The sequence below is a fragment of the Dermochelys coriacea genome, chromosome 2, assembly GCF_009764565.3.
Source record: "Dermochelys coriacea isolate rDerCor1 chromosome 2, rDerCor1.pri.v4, whole genome shotgun sequence".
In the NCBI taxonomy this organism is placed as follows: Eukaryota; Metazoa; Chordata; order Testudines; family Dermochelyidae; genus Dermochelys; species Dermochelys coriacea.
The window spans coordinates 17,755,654-17,774,118 of NC_050069.1; the positions used below are offsets into that span (position 1 = coordinate 17,755,654).

General features: G+C 42.5%; 1 protein-coding gene across 1 annotated transcript in view; it reads right to left on the bottom strand.

Moving 5' to 3' along the window:
- EFR3A (EFR3 homolog A) overlaps nt 1–18,120 on the bottom strand; it is a 203,209-nt gene extending 185,089 nt beyond the window's left edge. The window contains 2 exon segments of the mRNA XM_038390220.2: nt 3,716–3,768; nt 17,956–18,120. The gene's annotated coding sequence lies outside the window, so the exon portion shown is untranslated.
- Between the last annotated feature and the right edge of the window lie 345 nt (nt 18,121–18,465).

Below are 18,465 nucleotides of genomic sequence, written 5' to 3' on the forward strand. Positions count from 1 at the left end.
CACTTGATTTAAATTAAACTGATTTAAAATCACTGACTTAAATAAATTCACCCATGTTCCAACAGATTATCAGTCAAAATGCACATTCAATTTCTCACAATTACATATACTCAAATGCACAATGTGAATTTCAATAGATGACCACAGACCTGTCTAGTGGCAATGAATTTGCCCATGAATAACTGAGATTGAAGTCAATGTTTTACAGCTGAGTATGACAGTATGAACGAAGCTGTAACATTGAGAGGAGAAGTAGGCTGTAGTGGAGCACTGAAGGATGGCCATAATTTGAGGTTTCATAGCAACATACTACTTCATAACACAACTAGAAATACTGGGAGTTGGTCACTAGGAATCCTGTGTGACATCTACAAAGAAACTAATTTACAGTGATTTTATTTTCCGACTCAGAGGGTTTTTTTCACTGCATTAATCTTGTGGTATATTGAGTGCTACACCTAACCCCACTGCACCCAGAAGTTTCTAGTTTGAAATAAACTGGAGCTTTAAGCTCAAGGTAGCCCATCAGGAAGGATGGGTTGGAGACTGAGTGTTGCTGAAGCTCAAGCTAATAATGCAGGAAGGACTCAGCTTCAGAGAGTAAAAAGCTTGAGTTATCATAGAATAGAATATCAGGGTTGGAAGAGACCTCAGGAGGTCATCTAGTCCAACCCCCTGCTCAAAGCAGGACCAATCCCCAATTTTTACCCCAGATCCCTAAATGGCCCCCTCAAGGATTGAGCTCACAACCCTAGGTTTAGCAGGCCAATGCTCAAACCACTGAGCTATCCCACCCCCCCCCTTACGTCTCCCAATAAGCTGGTAAAGAATACTTCAAGCACACAATAATAATAATACAGTATGCAAAATGTAAAGTAAGATGAATCAAGACACATCCCCAGTATAAAACTTAAAGGGTGGGAGAGTGTGAAATGGTGGTGTCAGGATGACACCAGAGTCTCCCTAAAAAACAAAAACAAAAAATAAAAAATACTAAGTCAGAGGATGGGGAAAAGATGAGTACAACCTTTAGCAAGCTTGTACAGAGGCTTGCAAAAACCCATTTTCAAACTCATCTGTTCACAGCTATTATCCTATATTCTTTATAGTCTGATCCCATTCATTTCCAATTAGAAATAATTACATGAAAAAATATTAAGACAGAATATTTACCTTGGCTCTTTGTTCAAATGTACTAATATTATAGGTGTAGCTGCTGGGTTACATTCTTTCCCCAACCCACACCACTTGGTTATATACTGTACAAATTTTAGTTCTTGCTATTTATTTTGTGTACATTAGTACTGAATATCCCACTGCTCCCATCTCCAGATTTCTTTGCAATCTGGTTCTGTTTCTGCACAAGAGCTACCTCTGCAACTCTAAAGTCATCCACAAGTCAGAATCTCTTAATTTACACCAAGCAACCATTTGATAAAGACAGATATGAAACATACAAGGCTGGTCCAGAGTGGATTTTTTCCCCGCCCCAAGAATGGGGGTAGGGATGGAAGGGGTAAGTTTAGTTGGTAAAAAAAAAAACCTGACAATTATAAAAAGATATGAGGGGCTATAAATAGCATCAAGCTTCACTGCTTAAAGACAGACAGACGTTCCACCGTTTTTACAAACTGCCCTAGTTTAAAAACCTTTGCTCTTGATTAAGCACCCATATACCTCTTATGTGATCAATTCTCTATATGTCTAATCGATTGATTTATTATTCAAAGCACGCAGGCTGACATTCAACATCAACAACCTTGACACATTCACTATACAGGTCTTCTTCCTCACTTGTCTTCCCCATGAATCACCATTCTTTTGCACTTCTTAAAGAAAGTGCAAGCTTCCTCCCCATTTTTGGAGCTTAATGGCCAAGTCTTGTTTCTATTGTCTGTGTACTACTCAAAAAGAAAGTTACACTGAAGAGGTACCTAATCACAGACAAGCATATGCACTCCAGTTATAGTCATAAAGGACCATCAAGAGAATTAGTGCTATTAATCATTACAGACCACACACCCATTTATCTGAATTCCTTTTTCCTTTTTAGGAATTCAGTACAAATGTTCACACTGTATTCCAACCTAATATAGAATAAAATTTAGTAATTAAATTGTGAACTGCCCTACAATTTAAAATAAAACCCTCCTCTACTCCCAATTTATCTCTACCGCATTCTATTCTCTTCCAAAATCCAAATCACACACTCTCTCTCAAATCCTGTGTTCTGATTCAATAACACAAGTGTCAGAAAAGGAATAGCATTTCTATTATGTCTATTATGTAACCACCCAGTTTACCAGACCTGGGGAAAATACTTCTGATAAACATATAGGAAAAAATTAAATTTACATTTCTTCTATTAGGCTATTTCTTTTGACATCTTCACTGAAGAACTCTCAATAAAAAAAAAGAAATAAGAACACTATGCCAGCAACCTCAAAAGTGAATTCAACTATGATTTAATATCCATTTTGGCAACATGCAAGCTATTAACATTGTTGACATACAACACCTACTCTGCATTCTACATAACATGTTCTCTTTACAAGAGCTCTCCCTATACTTAAATGAAGGAAATTGTTCCATTTCTTTATTTCATGATGCGGGGGAAAAAAAAGCAAGAATATTTATAGAAAGGTATTTCATAATCATGAGGGCCCAAACAGCAAACATCCAAATGCTGCTTCAGCTATAGAACAGCAATTTACAAAAAACTGTGACACTGTAATACAACAAAATACCCCAAAAATATTTTACAGTAAGTAGCAAGTAATAACTAAATAGCAAAATACCCAACAGATTTAGCTCCTAACATATAGCAGATATTTGGATTCATGGATTTCTAGGATGACAAGTGACCTAAAACACAAATTAGATTAATGTTTCCTGATCAATCCAGACATTTGTAAAATCCATATTCAAAACAGTATATCTATATTTCCAACAATTCTGGTTTTTGTTTTTGAAGACTCTTACTTATTCATTATGAAAGAGAAATTCACTTTTTATAAAGACTACTTTTTTGGCGGGGGTTGTTGGGGGGGGGGTTTGAGATAAGTTACTTTAGTTGGTATTAATTGTGGGGTGGGTTCATTTCCTTCCCCGGCCTGAAGCTTTTATATACATGAGGTTTTACTTCCTCAAGATACATGATCTTTTTGAATCTTAAAGATGCTTCTGTCAAAATGTTAGCTGTATTTTTATATATTAAGTATTAGACCTATCATTTTATAAGTTAACTATTAATTCTATTTACTATACAGTATTACTTACTATTGTGAAATACTTTGTGGGTAGGATTGCACTGGAGTACCACAGGCTTCTTTTGTAACTTTTGTTTTGCCCCACCAAATACTTTCCAAAATAACATACTTTAAGTCACGTACTAAATTCACCATAATTTTATGATGAACAATTTTACAACTATGAAGATTTTATGATCACTGAGTAGTAAACAAGAAGTTGCCAACCTTATATATGAGATTTCATTTTTAAAATGTTCTCAACAGATATGTATTGGTACATTAATGTATGGCCAATCACACTGTCTTGAGCAAATCAAATTCCATTTTAAACAAAAAAGCTAATACCTGCATTATTAGTTCCCTTATTTCACTTGGGTTCCCCCTACCCCAATTAAGCAATATTTAATACACAACATGATATCCTTAAACGTTTTTTCAAGATAACTAAAGGTTGTAATACTTACTGCCAGGCATTGTTAGCCAGGAATTTGTCTTCAGTTTTGCAAGATGAAATAAGCTATAAGAAAATTAAAATATAATTTGAGTAAGAAGTCAAGACATTATGTACATTGGTTTAATAAATTAATTTCAAATGCAAAACATGCTTTGATAAACTTTTTTTCCTTATGTATTCAGCACACTGAAGGCAGTTTTATGTAACTAAAAAAATTTTTACAAAGCCATTTTTGTACATTTAATTGAATTCCAATTTACATCCAAATGCAGCTTGACAATTCACAAGTAAAAAACCATGTAATAATAATAATACATAATCATTTTCTATCATAAAAAACAAAAATTAGTAATGTGACTACATGAATGTTGAGCTATATTATTGTTTAGATGTACAGATACCGTATCCTCTGGTTAGCAAAAAGTACCAAATTTAATAAAACTACATTTAGTTGCAAATCAACGTTTTAATGGTTATAAAAACCAATGAGAATGAACCTCTCAAAAGATAACTAAAAAGTAAAATACAAAATAGGATTAAAATCAATTATTTAAATCAAGGTTTAGTGCTTGCTGATTAAAATCAGTGATTTAAGTCAATCTATCATGTTTGAAAAGTATGCCTCTCCACAAGGACAAAGTTAAAGCTTTTATTTTTATTTTTTGTGAAGGGGGAAAGCATGTTTATTGTGGGTGGTGCATGTTTGTATAATAAAGATGAATTAAGGACTGTTGGCTGAAAATTTGACTCAGGGATTACAGAGAACAGATATTTTCTGGCTTCATTAAGGGTGCATTTGTAGTACACATAATTGAGCAGCCTTAACAAGGTTTTAATTAAAAGAGCCTGATGTTTATGAGTGTTGAATTTTTGACAACCGCAATGAATGGGGGACACAATACATTTTGCCAGTGAAACATTATAGGTAGACGGTAGAGACAAATATAAATTACGGTTGCCTGACACTTCCTATTATAAGACCTTATTTTCGAAAGCTTATAAATTTGCCAAACCTCAATTGTTCAGGCTGAAGTTTTTCATACCAGGTGTGAGCCTAATGCTGAAGTTTTTGAAAATTTTGTGCTGAAACAATTTAACTGTTTCTGAGAACAAGCTTAGGAAAAAATTTTCCCACATAATTTTTTTTTTTTTTTTACAGCCTTTCCACTGAGAAGTTTTAGCATCCCCATGCTTTAGAACAGGCAGTAGAAAACTAAGAGGGAGTCTCCTTGGCGTGAGGGGTGTGCCTTTTCTCCCAAGTCCACAGGGATAGGAAAGCTGCAAAGAGGAGCTAGCCAGAGACTTTGAGTGGACTTTCTCTGTGCTGACTGGCTGTGTGCTCCAAATCTCCCCCTACCTCAGTCTCTTCACTTTAAGTCACTAGGGTTGCCAGCTTTCTAATTGCACAAAACCGAACACCCCTGCCCCACCCCTTCTGAGGCCCTGCCCCTTCTCTGAGGCCCCACCCCCACTTGCTCCATTCTCCTCTCCCTCCCCCCCCCCCGGTCGCTTGCTCTCCCCCCACCCTCACTATTTTTCACTGGGCTGGGGCAGGGGGTTGGGCTGCAGGAAGGGGTATGGGCTCTGGGCTGGGGGTGCAGGCTCTGGGGAGGGCCAGAAATAAGGGGTTCAGGATGCAGGAGACTCCAGCTGGGGGTGTGGGCTCTGGGGTGGAGCAGGGATGAGGGTTTGGGGTGCAGGAGGAAGCTCAGGGCTGGGGCAAGGTGTTGAGGTGGTGCAGGATGCAGGCTCCAGAATGAAGTTTGGTTGTGGGAGGGGACTCCAGGCTGGGGCAGGGGGTTGGGGGAGAGGGGTCCCAGCGGCACTTACCATGGCTCCCAGGAAGCAGCCGCCAGGTCCCTGTGGCCCCTTGGTGCATGGGCGGCCAGGGAGGCTCCGCACACTGCCCTCATGCCCACAGGCGCCTCCCCCGCAGCTCCCATTGGTTGCAGTCCCCAGCCAATGGGAACTGCGGAACTGGCACTCGGGGTGGGGGCAGCGTGCAGAACCTCCCTGGCCACCCATGCGCCATGGGGCCACAAGGACCTGATGGCTGCTTTCGGGAGCTGCGTGTAGCTAGGGCAGGCAGGGAGCCTGCCTTAGCCCTGGGCCCCCACTGCGCCACTGACCGGACTTTTAATGGCCCGGTCGGCAGTGCCAACTGGAGCCATCACGATCCCTTTTTGACTGGGCATTCTAGTTGAAAACCGGACACCTGGGAACCCTCCACTTACACTCTTCTCCCCTTCTCTTCCCATCCTCCTTCCCTTCAATGTCCTTTCTCTCTGCCCTTTAGCTTTTTCCCTCCTAACTTAACCCACCAGAGAGAGAAAATAAAACTGTGGAACTAATATATTTGCTGCCACCAGATTGTACACTCTGCTTGTGTGTCGTATGCCTTCCCTGACTGTCTGGTCTTTTTAGTCTAAGTGCTTCAGAGAAAGGACCGTTGTTTTGTTCTGTTTGTACAGCTCCTAGTGCTTTGTGGTACTGGCCCAAAACTAGGGTTCCTAGCACTCCGATAATAAAAAATAATAAATAGTGGGCCCAAATTTGACCAACTTATAACCTTCTGAAATACTTATAGTAAAGATTTGTTAGAGGCCAACAACGAAATTCTCTGAAGATTCCATGTGCACTAGTAGAGCTGCATGCTGAAACAGTTCCCACATGCTACCCAGACCGCACATGCACAATCCCCATGAAGCAACTAAGCCCATTTCTTCCCAACACAACTTTCCCTGCTGATTATCAGAGCTCAGAGCACAGGAAAGCCTCCCTTCTTTCAGCAACCCACAGAATGAGGCAGGGGTCCTATGGAAAAAATATTGAATTAAAAGTTATATCCTAACACTTACGCTCATGGGACTGAATTAAGTTTGCACGGGCAACCTTAATTCTGGCATTTTTTAATCTTTGAGTGCTTGACTAAGCAACCTTAATATTATTTTATTGTAGTTCTTTTATATGTCATTATTTATATACTGCTCCAGTGTGTACTAGGAGCTTTACATACATGTAAGACAGGTCTCCTGCCCCAAAGAGCTGATGTGTAACAAACACAGTGTGAACTTTAGGTACTCAGCTCTTAGGGGAGGGGAGGGGGAGTGAAGGCTGAAATGCATTTTCCAAGCCATGGCAAAACATGATTGAAATTTACATCAACTCCCTGGACCACCAGGCAGAGAATGGCCTAAATTTCAACAATCTGCATCCTGCCTACAGTCACCAGGCACCTAGCTGGCAGCCATAAACAACTTTCCAGTATCTCCATCAGGAAACTGGCCAGATTTCCCTGTTCATTGATGGACAAGGGCCTGGATAGATGGAAAGCACATTATGCCACTGACAACTGTCCAGAGCTATGTGACATGGCTGACAAACCATAAGGCTGAAGATCCAAGGACAAACATTGATCCCTAAATATTTCCCCGTGCTCATTTTCCTCCCCTACTGTTACTCACACCTTCTTGTCTATTGTTGGAAATGGGCCATCTTGATGATCACTGCAAAAGTTTTTTTTTCTCCTGCTAGTAATAGCTCACCTTAATTGATCAATCTCGTTAGTGTGTATAGCAACACCCATTTTTTCATGTTCTGTGTGTGTGTGTGTGTGTGTGTGTGTGTGTGTGTGTGTGTAATCTTCCTACTTTATTTTCCACTGCATGCATCCAATGAAGTGGTTTTAGCCCACGAAAGCTTATGCTCAAATAAATTTGTTAGTCTCTAAGGTACTCTTCATTTTTTTTGCTGATACAGATTAACACAGCAACCACTCTGAAACCATTGATCCCTCTGTCATTTGAGGAAGTATGAAAGGCCATTCCGAAGTTACAGAGTGGATACACTGTTGGACCTGACATTCCCCAGACCTTCTCAAACATGCTTTGGAAGCAGCAAGCAACAGCCTGCAACAAATATTCTTCAAAGTGTGGGCATCTGGCAAAGTACCAACAGAATGGAATAATCATATAGTATCCCTGTACAAGGGCAAAGGATCTCGCACTGAGTATAGGAACTTCAGGCCAATTTCATGGTTTTCAGTCCCTGGAAAGGTGTTTGCTCATGTTCTGCTTGGTACGATGCAGATGCTCCTTGACAGAGGTCAACAATGAACACTGTCATTACCCTTTGGCCGATCTGTACCAAGAATTTAACCACCCGCTTCACGTGGCATACATCGACATCAACGTGGCTTTGATTCTGCTAACTCGGCACATGGTCTTCACACCAGTACCTGTGTGAAAGTCATGCTGGTTAACAGCTTTCGCTGCGTTTTTACACAACTTTGGGTGTGAGAGAGATATGCACTCTCACCCTGGCACTTTCTGTCAAGCTATTGACTGGATATTCGGACTTGGGGCTTCTCATATCAGAATCAACATCAGTCAAGAAATGTTAACCAACCAGCATGACACTGATGAAGTAGCCTTGCTAGGGGAGAAGTCAGAGAATTTCAGTCCCACCCTCCAAGGTTTCTGGAAGGCTACCCACACTATGGGGTTGAACGTCGCATGCCAGAAGACCAACGTTCAGAACCTTGGAGCTGGGCCACCATAATACTTGGTGAAGAGTTGGTTCACAACTGTCATCTACCTAGGCTGAAAGCAAAATTCAGATGGTCAAAACAAACCAGACATTCTCTGACAAAGATGTCTTCCCACTTCCTGCATGAAGTTCAGGTCTCACTTACAGAAGCAAAAACATCTTCAAGCTGAGACAAAGTTCTGGATCGATCAAACCTGTGTACTACCTGTACTGCCATATGGATTAGAAACTTGGACACGCTCATAGGCAGACTTTGAGTGGCTAGAGACTTTCCATATGCACTGGCAACACTAAATCCTGAACATAAAGTGGTCTGACTTTATGCAAAACATTATTATCTTGCTGAGAGATGCCTTCTTTCAATCGCTCATTATATTCAAAAGCAGCATTCCATGCTCTTCGGTCATGTCATCAAATTGGACAAAAACCACCCCAGCACACCATGCTCTCAAATTCCCCATTGGTGCATGAAGAGGTTCACATCCTGACTCTACGTGGCACCACCCACTGGGTCACCACAGAGATCTCTAGATCCTCAGGATTGAGCCAGAACTGGGAAGTTTCCTACATAATGCCTCGTGAGAAAATCTGAAGAACTATGCCATACTGAGAGGTCAATAGAGGTGGTTTTGGAATAAACAGTAGTAAGTCACCAGGACCAGATGGTATTCCCCTAAGAGTTCTGAAGGAACTCAAATATGAAAGTACACAACTACTAAATATGGTGTGTAACTTGCTATTTCAATCAGCATCTGTATCAGATGACTGAAAGATAGCGAACGCAATGCCTATTTTTAAAAGAGACTATCCTCGCAATTACAGGCCAGTAAGCCTATCTTCAGTATCAGGTAAACGGGTTGAAAATATAGTACAGAATTATCAGACACACACATCAACCTGATATGTTGAGAGAGTTAACCCAGCTTTTGTGAAGGGAAATCATGCCACACCAATCTACTAGAATTCTTGGAGAGTATGTGGACAAGGGTAATTCAGTCAATATAGCATACTTGAACTTTCAGAAAGCCTTGACAAGGTCTCTCAACAAAGGCTCTGAAGCAAAATAAGAAGTAATGGAATAAGAGGGAAGGTCCTTTCATGAATCAGTAACTGGTTAAAAGACCAGAAATAAAGGTAGGAATAAATGGTCAGTTTTCCACAGTGGAATTGGATAAATAGCAGTGTCCTCCAAGGATCTGTACTGGGACCAATGCTATTCAACATAATCATAAATGATCTGGAAAAAGGGGTAAACAGTGAGGTAGCAAAGTTTGCAGACGATACAAAATGATTTCAGATAGTTAATTCCAAAGCTGACTGGGAAGAGCTAGAAAGGGATCTCCCAGAACTGTGTGACTGGGCAACAAAATGGCAGATGAAATGCAATGTTGATAAGTGCAAAGTAATGCACATTGGAAAACTTAATCCCAACTATATTTACAAAATGATGGGGTCTAAATTAGCTGTTACTACGCAAAGAGATCTTGGAGTCATTGTGCATAGTTCTCTGTAAACATCTGCTCAACATGCAGCAGCAGTCAAAAAAGCTAAGAATGTCAGGAACAATTAGGAAAGGGATAAGCATCAATACTGAAAATATCATAATGGCACTATATATATGCATGGTATGCCCACACCTTGAATACCACATGCAATTCTGGTCACCCCATCCAAAAAAAAGCATTAGAAATGGAAAAGGTACAGAAAAGGGCAACAAAAATGACTAAGGGTATGGAACAGCTTCCATACAAGGAGAGATTAAAAAGCCTAGGACTATTCATCTCAGAAAAGAGACAATTAAGGGGTGATAGGCTAGAGGTCTATAAAATTATGAATGGTGTGGAGAAAGTGAATAAGGAAGTATTATTTACCCCATCACATAACACAAGAACCAAGGATCACCCAATGAAATAGGCAGCAGATTTATCACCAGCATAAGTATTACTTCACATAGCACGCAGTCAACTTGTGGAATTCATTGTCAGGGGATGTTGTGAAGGCCAAAAGTATAACTGGATTTAAAAAAATTACATGTTCCCTGAGTATAAGTCGATCAATAGCTATTAGATAAGAAGGTGAGGGACACAACCCCACATTCAGGGTGTCCCTAAGCCTCTGACTGCCAGAAGCTGGGACTGGACAACAGGGGATGGATCACACAATAACTATCCTGTTCTGTTCATTCCCTCTGAAGCACCTGGCACTGGTCTTTGCCACAAGACAGGATACTGGGCTAGATGGACTATTAGTCTTACCCCAGATGTCTACGCAGCAAATAAATACAAAACCCCACACCTCACAGCTGGCCCATGCCAAATGACTTGGGCTAGCAGGGCTCAGGCTGCAGGACTGTCTTATTTCTCTGTAGACTGACTAGGCTCAGGCTGAAACCTGAGCTCTAGGACCCCCCACCTTGCAGGGTCCTAGAGTTTGGGCCCCAGCCCAACCATCTACACAACAGCGAAACAGCACTGCAGCCGCAGCTTTGGTCAGCTGGCGCGAGCCTGAATTGGCTGGCAAAAGCCAGCCACAGGTGTCTAGTTGCTGTGTAGACATATCCTTAGAGTTATGGCTCTGTCAGAATGCTGTTCTATTCTGACAAGTGACTAAAACTGGTATGTGGCTTAGAAAGAGCACAGCTTTACTTTCAGATCCCAGGCTTAATTTGAAGGACAGGCAGTTAGAAAAGCCATTCTTTAACTTTTAACTACACAAAACTTGATATAAATCCACAATACCATTTATTTGTACAGACTTTTTCATTATGCATAGTGAAGAACATACATCATTTAATATTCCAAATCAATAAGTATTGTCTGTACTGGCAGACCCATCCACCTGAAAATTGCTGTGACACAAACTCTAGAAAACCACAAACACTGACTTTGTTACAGTCTAAAGTCTTCAGATCAGCATGCCCTGGAAGACCAAAAGAGCTCTACTACAGAAGGTTAGTGTGAGGTGGGCTCTTACATGTCACATAGCATATTCCACAATTCCAGATTCTCACAATAGTTAATCTCCCCTCCTGTTGCCATACATTCCAGGAGAATTACTACAGCCTTTGGGCGAAGTAAAGCAATCAGTCCAATGCCCAGTAATTATACGGTTATAGACTAGCTTGGCTTAACAATGAAATCCTTGCTGATCTTAAACACAAAGAAGCTTACAAGAAATGGAAGACTGGACAAATGACCAGGGAGGAGTATAAAAATATTGATCAAGCATGCAGGAGAGAAATCAGGAAGGCCAAATCACACCTGGAGGTGCAGCTAGCAAGAGATGTTAAGAGTAACAAGAAGGGTTTCTTCAGGTATGTTAGCAACAAGAAGAAAGTCAAGGAAAGTGTGGGCCCCTTACTGAATGAGGGAGGCAAACTAGTGACAGAGGACGTGGAAAAAGCTAATATACTCAATTCTTTATTTGCCTCTGTCTTCACAAACAAGGTCAGCTCCCAGACTACTGCACTGGACAGCACAGCATGGGGAGGAGGTGACCAGCCTTCTGTGGAGAAAGAAGTGGTTCGGGACTATTTAGAAAAGCTGGACAAGCTCAAGTCCATGGGGCCGGATGTGCTGCATCCGAGAGTGCTGAAGGAGTTGGCCGATGTGATTGCAGAGCCATTGGCCATTATCTTTGAAAACTCATGGTGATCGGGGGAAGTCCCGGACGACTGGAAAAAGGCTAATGTAGTGCCCATCTTTAAAAAAGGGAAGGAGGAAGATCTGGGGAAACTACAGGCCAGTCAGCCTCACCTCAGTCCCTGGAAAAATCATGGAGCAGGACCTCAAGGAATCAATTCTGAAGCACTTTGAGGAGAGGAAAGTGATCAGGAACAGTCAGCATGGATTCACCAATGGAAAGTCATGCCTAACTAATCTAATTGCCTTCTATGATGAGATGGCTCTGTGGATGAGGGGAAAGCAGTGGACGTATTGTTCCTTGACTTTAGCAAAGCTTTTGATACAGTCTCCCACAGTATTCTTGCCAACAAGTTAAAGTAGTATGGGCTGGATGAATGGACTATAAGGTGGATAGAAAGTTGGCCAGATTGTCGAGCTCAACGAGTAGCGATCAATGGCTCCATGTCTAGTTGGAAGCTGGTATCAAGTGGAGTGCCCCAAGGTTCGGTCCTCGGGCCGGTTTTGTTCAATATCTTCATAAATGATCTGGAGAATGGCGTGGATTGCACCCTCAGCAAGTTTGCAGATGACACTACACTGGGAGGAGAGGTGGATACACTGGAGGGTAGGGATAGGATACAGATGGACCTAGACGAATTAGAGGATTGGGCCAAAAGAAGTCTGATGAGGTTCAACAAGGACAAGTGCAGAGTCATGCACTTAGGACGGAAGAATCCCATGCACCGCCACAGACTAGAGATTGAATGGCTAGGCAGCAGTTCTGCAGAAAAGGACCTAGGGGTTATAGTGGACAAGAAGCTGGATATGAGTCAATAGGGTTCCCTTGTTGCCAAGAAGACCAATGGCATTTTGGGATGTATAAATAGGGGCATTGCCAGCAGATTAAGGGACGTGATTGTTCCCCTCTATTCAAAGTTGGTGAGGCCTCATCTGTAGTACTGTGTCCAATTTTGGGCCCAACACTACAAGAAAGATGTGGAAAAATTGGAAAGCGTCCAGCGGAGGGCAACAAAAAAATAAGGGGATTGGAACACATGACTTATGAGGAGAGGTTGAGGGAACTGGGATTGTTTAGTCTGCGGAAGAGAAGAATGAGGGGGGATTTGATAGCTGCTTTCAACTACCTGAAAGGGGATTCCAAAGAGGATGGATCTAGACTGTTCTCAGTGGTAGCAGATGACAGAACAAGGACTTATGGTCTCAAGTTGCAGTGGGGGAGGTTTAGGTTGGATATTAGGAAAAACTTTTTCACTAGGAGGGTGGTGAAACACTGGAATGCGTTACCTAGAGAGGAGGTAGAATCTCCTTCCTTAGAAGTTTTTAAGGTCAGGATTGACAAAGCCCTGGCTGGGATGATTTAATTGGGGATTGGTCCTGCTTTGAGCAGGGGGTTGGACTAGATGACCTCCTGAGGTCCCTTCCAACCCTGATAGTCTATGATTCTATGATATAGCCCTAGGCTCAGCCTCCAATCAGCCAACTAGAAATTGCTATGTCAATTTAAAATGTGTGCGCTGGCAGTGGGGAGGAATAGCAATACTTCCTTCTTTCTTTTCCTGTCCTTAACTAACTAGTCTATTTGATCCCACAACAGTCACAATCCTGAGTACGTGGGAGGAAATATAGTATTGTAATTAGGGTACGTAATGGGAGTCAGGAGATCTGTATTTTTATTAACAGCTCTTTCACAAGCCTTGTGAGACACTAATTTTGGATTTCCCAACTTGAGATTTCTAGGATTCTTTTTTGGAAGGGATAAACAGCCCCCAAGTCCAAATAAAGATCACGATATAGGTGTTCAGTACCTCCAAAAAATCAGGCACTAGGCATCTCAGGTTGGGCACCCAAGAACTGAAGCATTCAAAATTATTGTTCACTTGTACTTTTTGCCTTTCACCTCTGTTCAAGTTCCCCATCTGCAATATTGAAATAATGTGTCACACAGGGGTATCTGTGACGCTAAATGTATTTTTTTGTAAAGCAGACAGAGATCCTCAATAGGTATTACTGATGTATATGTACAAATATTATGACACTGTTTCCATGGAAACTACCACAAATTCAGTCTTTATATGCTGCAGAATCAATTCAAAAGACAACTGACTGAAAAGGAAAAGCCCGTTTTTAAACAAATCTTCAATCATTACAAAACATGGCAAGAAAATATATGAAACAAGTGGGTAAAAAGGAAAGTTTTCCCCATGTAGCTGACGGCCACAAATCTAACATTCTCATCCACACAAAAAAAAAAGCCTAGAAGTGCCATAGTTCTGGTAATCATCTTATTTCACCCTGATATGATGCTCCTAAGATACTCAATATACCAGCCATCAGTTTCCATTTCTCTCAGTAAGGTCCATATCTGAAAGTGCCATCTCAGAATCTAGCTACTAGCATAAAATAGTAGAGAAGCATCATATTAAAATAAAATCAACCAAAAGCACTGATAAAAATACCATTTATATATTTTAATCACGTAAAAATGATATAAGTTGATTAGAGGGAAACCACAATTGGAACAAAATGTACTAGTGGAATTGCTTAAGACTCTGAACAGCTGTCATTTACTAACTTTTGCTTTCTATGCTAAACTATGATAATCCCATTCATAGACATTTTTATTGAAAAACCCCCTATCATTAGCTATTTTAGTGATGTCAAAATACAGATGTTACATGGCACAAAATTCATGAAACAGTTTATTTTCATTTCCTTTAAAGCTTATGGCGCTAGAACAATGGCAGTCTATTTCCACAACAGGTCTCTGATCCAACAGCCAACCAATCATCTGGGAATCTGAAAGTCATAAGTGTTACTAATGTGGGCACCTACTAGCACCCACTGCAGTTAGGAATGTAAACAATTTCCTTCATAGAGTCACAGAAATTCAGGGCTGCAAGGAACCTCAAGAGGTCATCTATACCATCTCTGAAAGGTCTTTATCCAACCTGTTCTTAAAAACCTCCAATGACAGGGATTATACAACCCACTTTGGTAATCTAGTCCTACAGTTAGGAAGTTTTCTTCATAGTTAGCCCACTACAAACAAGTAACCTGTTGTGAGATTCTTCGGTATTTTATCTCTGCCCAAAGGGGATTTTTTCCACTCCCCCACCCTTGGAGTGAAATCTATATTTGAGTGGGGAAAATGGTGTGGAGAAACTGAATAGGGAAGCGGTATTTACCCCTTCATGTAACTGCCCATTCATTTCAATGTGTGATTCCTGGTCCGAAACAAACATAAGAAAGTACTTCTTCACACAACACACAGATCTGTGGAATTCATTGCCAGGAGATGTTGTGAAGGCCAAATCTATAACTGAATTAAAAAAAAATTTACATGAGTTCATGGGGGATAGGTCCATCAATGGCTATTAGCCGGGGCACAACCCGATACACTGGGTGTCCCTAAACCTCTAACTGTCAGAAGCTGGGACTGGACCACAAGGGAATCACTCAATAATTATCCTGTTTTGTCCATTTCCTGCTCATTCATTCCATTGAATGAACCTGGCACAGATCACTGTCAGAAGACAGGATACTCTGCTAGATAGACCATTGGTCTGACCCAGCATGGCTATTCTTATGTTCTTAGTGATTCCATTTTATTAGACCTGAAGCAGAAGATCAATCAGACTCTTTGCAGTTTTAGTATTGCACAGTCTAATGGAATTCCAATGTTACTAGAATTCCAATGTCTTTTATAAAGAAGAAATTCCAAATTTTGATACAGGTATACATATTTACACTCACACAGACATATGTAGACTAGGATGGGGTAAGAGAAAAAGAGCAGAGGAGAAAATGGGGAAGGAAGTTTAACGTTTTCCAACATTATACTATTTGAAACCAAAAATCAATCACTGCTATCTTATTTGTAAAATAATTATCTTCGGTTCCCACTTTTAACACTGTTTTTTTTTTGAATGAGCAATCATAGACCTGCCAACTCACTCATTTTGGCACATTTTAGAGTGTCTTTTCCTCCTACGAAGGATTTAATAACGTGTTTCAAAAGCAATTTAAAGTCTCACTTAGTGAAGTTCTCCCAATGTAATAGCCCTACAATCAATATTTTAATCCCCCAAATTTGTAATTTCTCAGTGAAATTTTATGTAAACATTTAGAGCCTATTTACAGAGTCTTTCAACAGAGAATCTCTGTACTGCAGTCCATCATGCCATAAACAAATTCCCGCCCAAAGGTCAAGTTTAGTCTCTATAATACACCAGCGTCAGAGAGATGGAAAGTTATCATCACCGACAGTCACAAAACCGTGTAACTTTCATCTAACACTACAAAGGTCAGATCTGCATTGTCACACCTCACTATCATGTGTTGCCACGACACAATCATCATAAGAGGTTTCAGAGTAGCAGCTGTGTTAGTCTGTATTCGTGCCACAAGAACTCCTTTTCTTTTTGCGAATCATCATAAGAGTAGGAGTACTTGTGGCACCTTAGAGACTAACAAATTTATTAGAGCATAAGCTTTCGTGAGCTACAGCTCACTTCACTTCATGAAGTGAGCTGTAGCTCACGAAAGCTTATGCTCTAATAAATTTGTTAGTCTCTAAGGTGCCACAAGTACTCCTTTTCTTTTTGCGAATACGGACTAACACGGCTGCTACTCTGAAACCTGTGATCATAAGAGTGTCAGACAAGCAAGTGACATTTGTTAGCATTAAATGGATTCACTGAACAATCACAGCTTGACAGCATGCTACAATATTTGTACCACAGTGTTTGGTCAATATGACACAAGACAGACCTGTACGTATACCATATCAGGATACCATTCAAAGAAAAACAGAAACACCTGCCTCCAGACACCAGTTGGAGAACACTTCAATCTCTCTGGTCACTCGATCACAGACCTAAGAGTGGCTATACTTCAACAAAAAAGCTTCAAAAACAGACTCCAACGAGAGACTGCTGAATTGGAATTAATTTGCAAACTGGATACAATTAACTTAGGCTTGAATAGAGACTGGGAATGGATGAGTCATTACACAAAGTAAAACTATTTCCCCATGGTATTTCTCCCTCCCACCCCACCCCCCACTGTTCCTCTGATATTCTTGTTAACTGCTGGAATTAGCCTACCTTGCTTGTCACCATGAAAGGTTTTCCTCCTTTCCCCCCCCCTGCTGCTGGTGATGGCTTATCTTAAGTGATCACTCTCCTTACAGTGTGTATGATAAACCCATTGTTTCATGTTCTCTGTGTGTGTGTATATAAATCTCTCCTCTGTTTTTTCCACCCAATGCATCCGATGAAGTGAGCTGTAGCTCACGAAAGCTTATGCTCTAATAAATTTGTTAGTCTCTAAGGTGCCACAAGTCCTCCTTTTCTTTTTACAATACCAAGGGACGTAGTGGTGTTACAGGCCTATCGGGTCGTGCCACAGGCCTCTTTGCCGCTTTTACAGATCCAGACTAACCCCCTCTGATACTTGACATCACAACAGAGTATCAGGGGGCTGTTCCGTGATGAGTTCGCGGCCCCTTCCCACAGCGAGTGACCGACCCCCTCCCCCCCCCCGCAGGCGCTGCCGTGGACACTGACGTGGTGAAGCCACAGCAAGGCTTGGGAGGCTGGCTGGCGGCCGGGGCAAACTTTGCAGCGCAGCCCCACACGGGTACCTGGGGCCACCTCGAGGGCTCTGCGATGTGATTTCAGGCCAGGTGACTTCCCAGCCCGGCAGCGCGAGGCGCAGGGCTTGCGCACACCAGGCGAAGGTTAGCTGGGGGCGCAGCACCCGGAGCGCGGGAACTGGGGGGGCGGCTCGGGCACCAGGATACGGGCTCGGGGGGGGGAGGGGGCGGCTCGGGCACGAGGATACGGGCTCGCGGGGGGGGGGGGGCGCCCTCGCACGCTAGTCACCCGCCCTCCCCCCGCCTCGCGCCGCCCCTCTGCCGGCAGCGTTCGCCAAGTGCCCCAGCCTCCGTGCGGCGCCTTCGCCTGGCTTCCCTGCTGCCGCCTCTCGCCTCGGCCACCCGCCGCCCCGCGCTTCGTCTGTCTCCCCCGGAGCCGCTCACTTGCCCTCGCAGACTCACCTCAGCCACGACTCCTCGTCCTCGGATGAGCCGCAGCCATTTTGCCCCTCCCGCCTACTAAGGCTGCCGCGGCGCTAGCGCGCGGAGCACGGTGGGAGTTGTAGTTCTTTAGGGGGAGGGCTTCTCGCCTTCCGCGGTCACTGTCGCGGCCCAGTCTCCTAGTGACCCCCGGAGGCGCGACCCCGGCACAGAGGCGGCTTAACGCCAGGGGCAGCCCTGCCGCGGCTGAGGGTCACTGGGGGAGCCGGGTGGGAGGGGCAGCTCAGGCATACAAATCCCAGCATGCTGTGCGAATCATAGACTATCAGGGTTGGAAGGGACCTCGGGAGGTCATCGAGTCCAGCCCCCCTGCTCAGAGCAGGACCAACCCCAACTAAATCATCCCAGCCAGGGCTTTGTCACACCTGGCCTTAAAAACTTCTAAGGAAGGAGATTCCACCCCCTCCCTAGGTAACCCATTCCAGTGCTTCACCACCTTCCTAGTGAAAAAGTTTTTCCTAATATCCAACC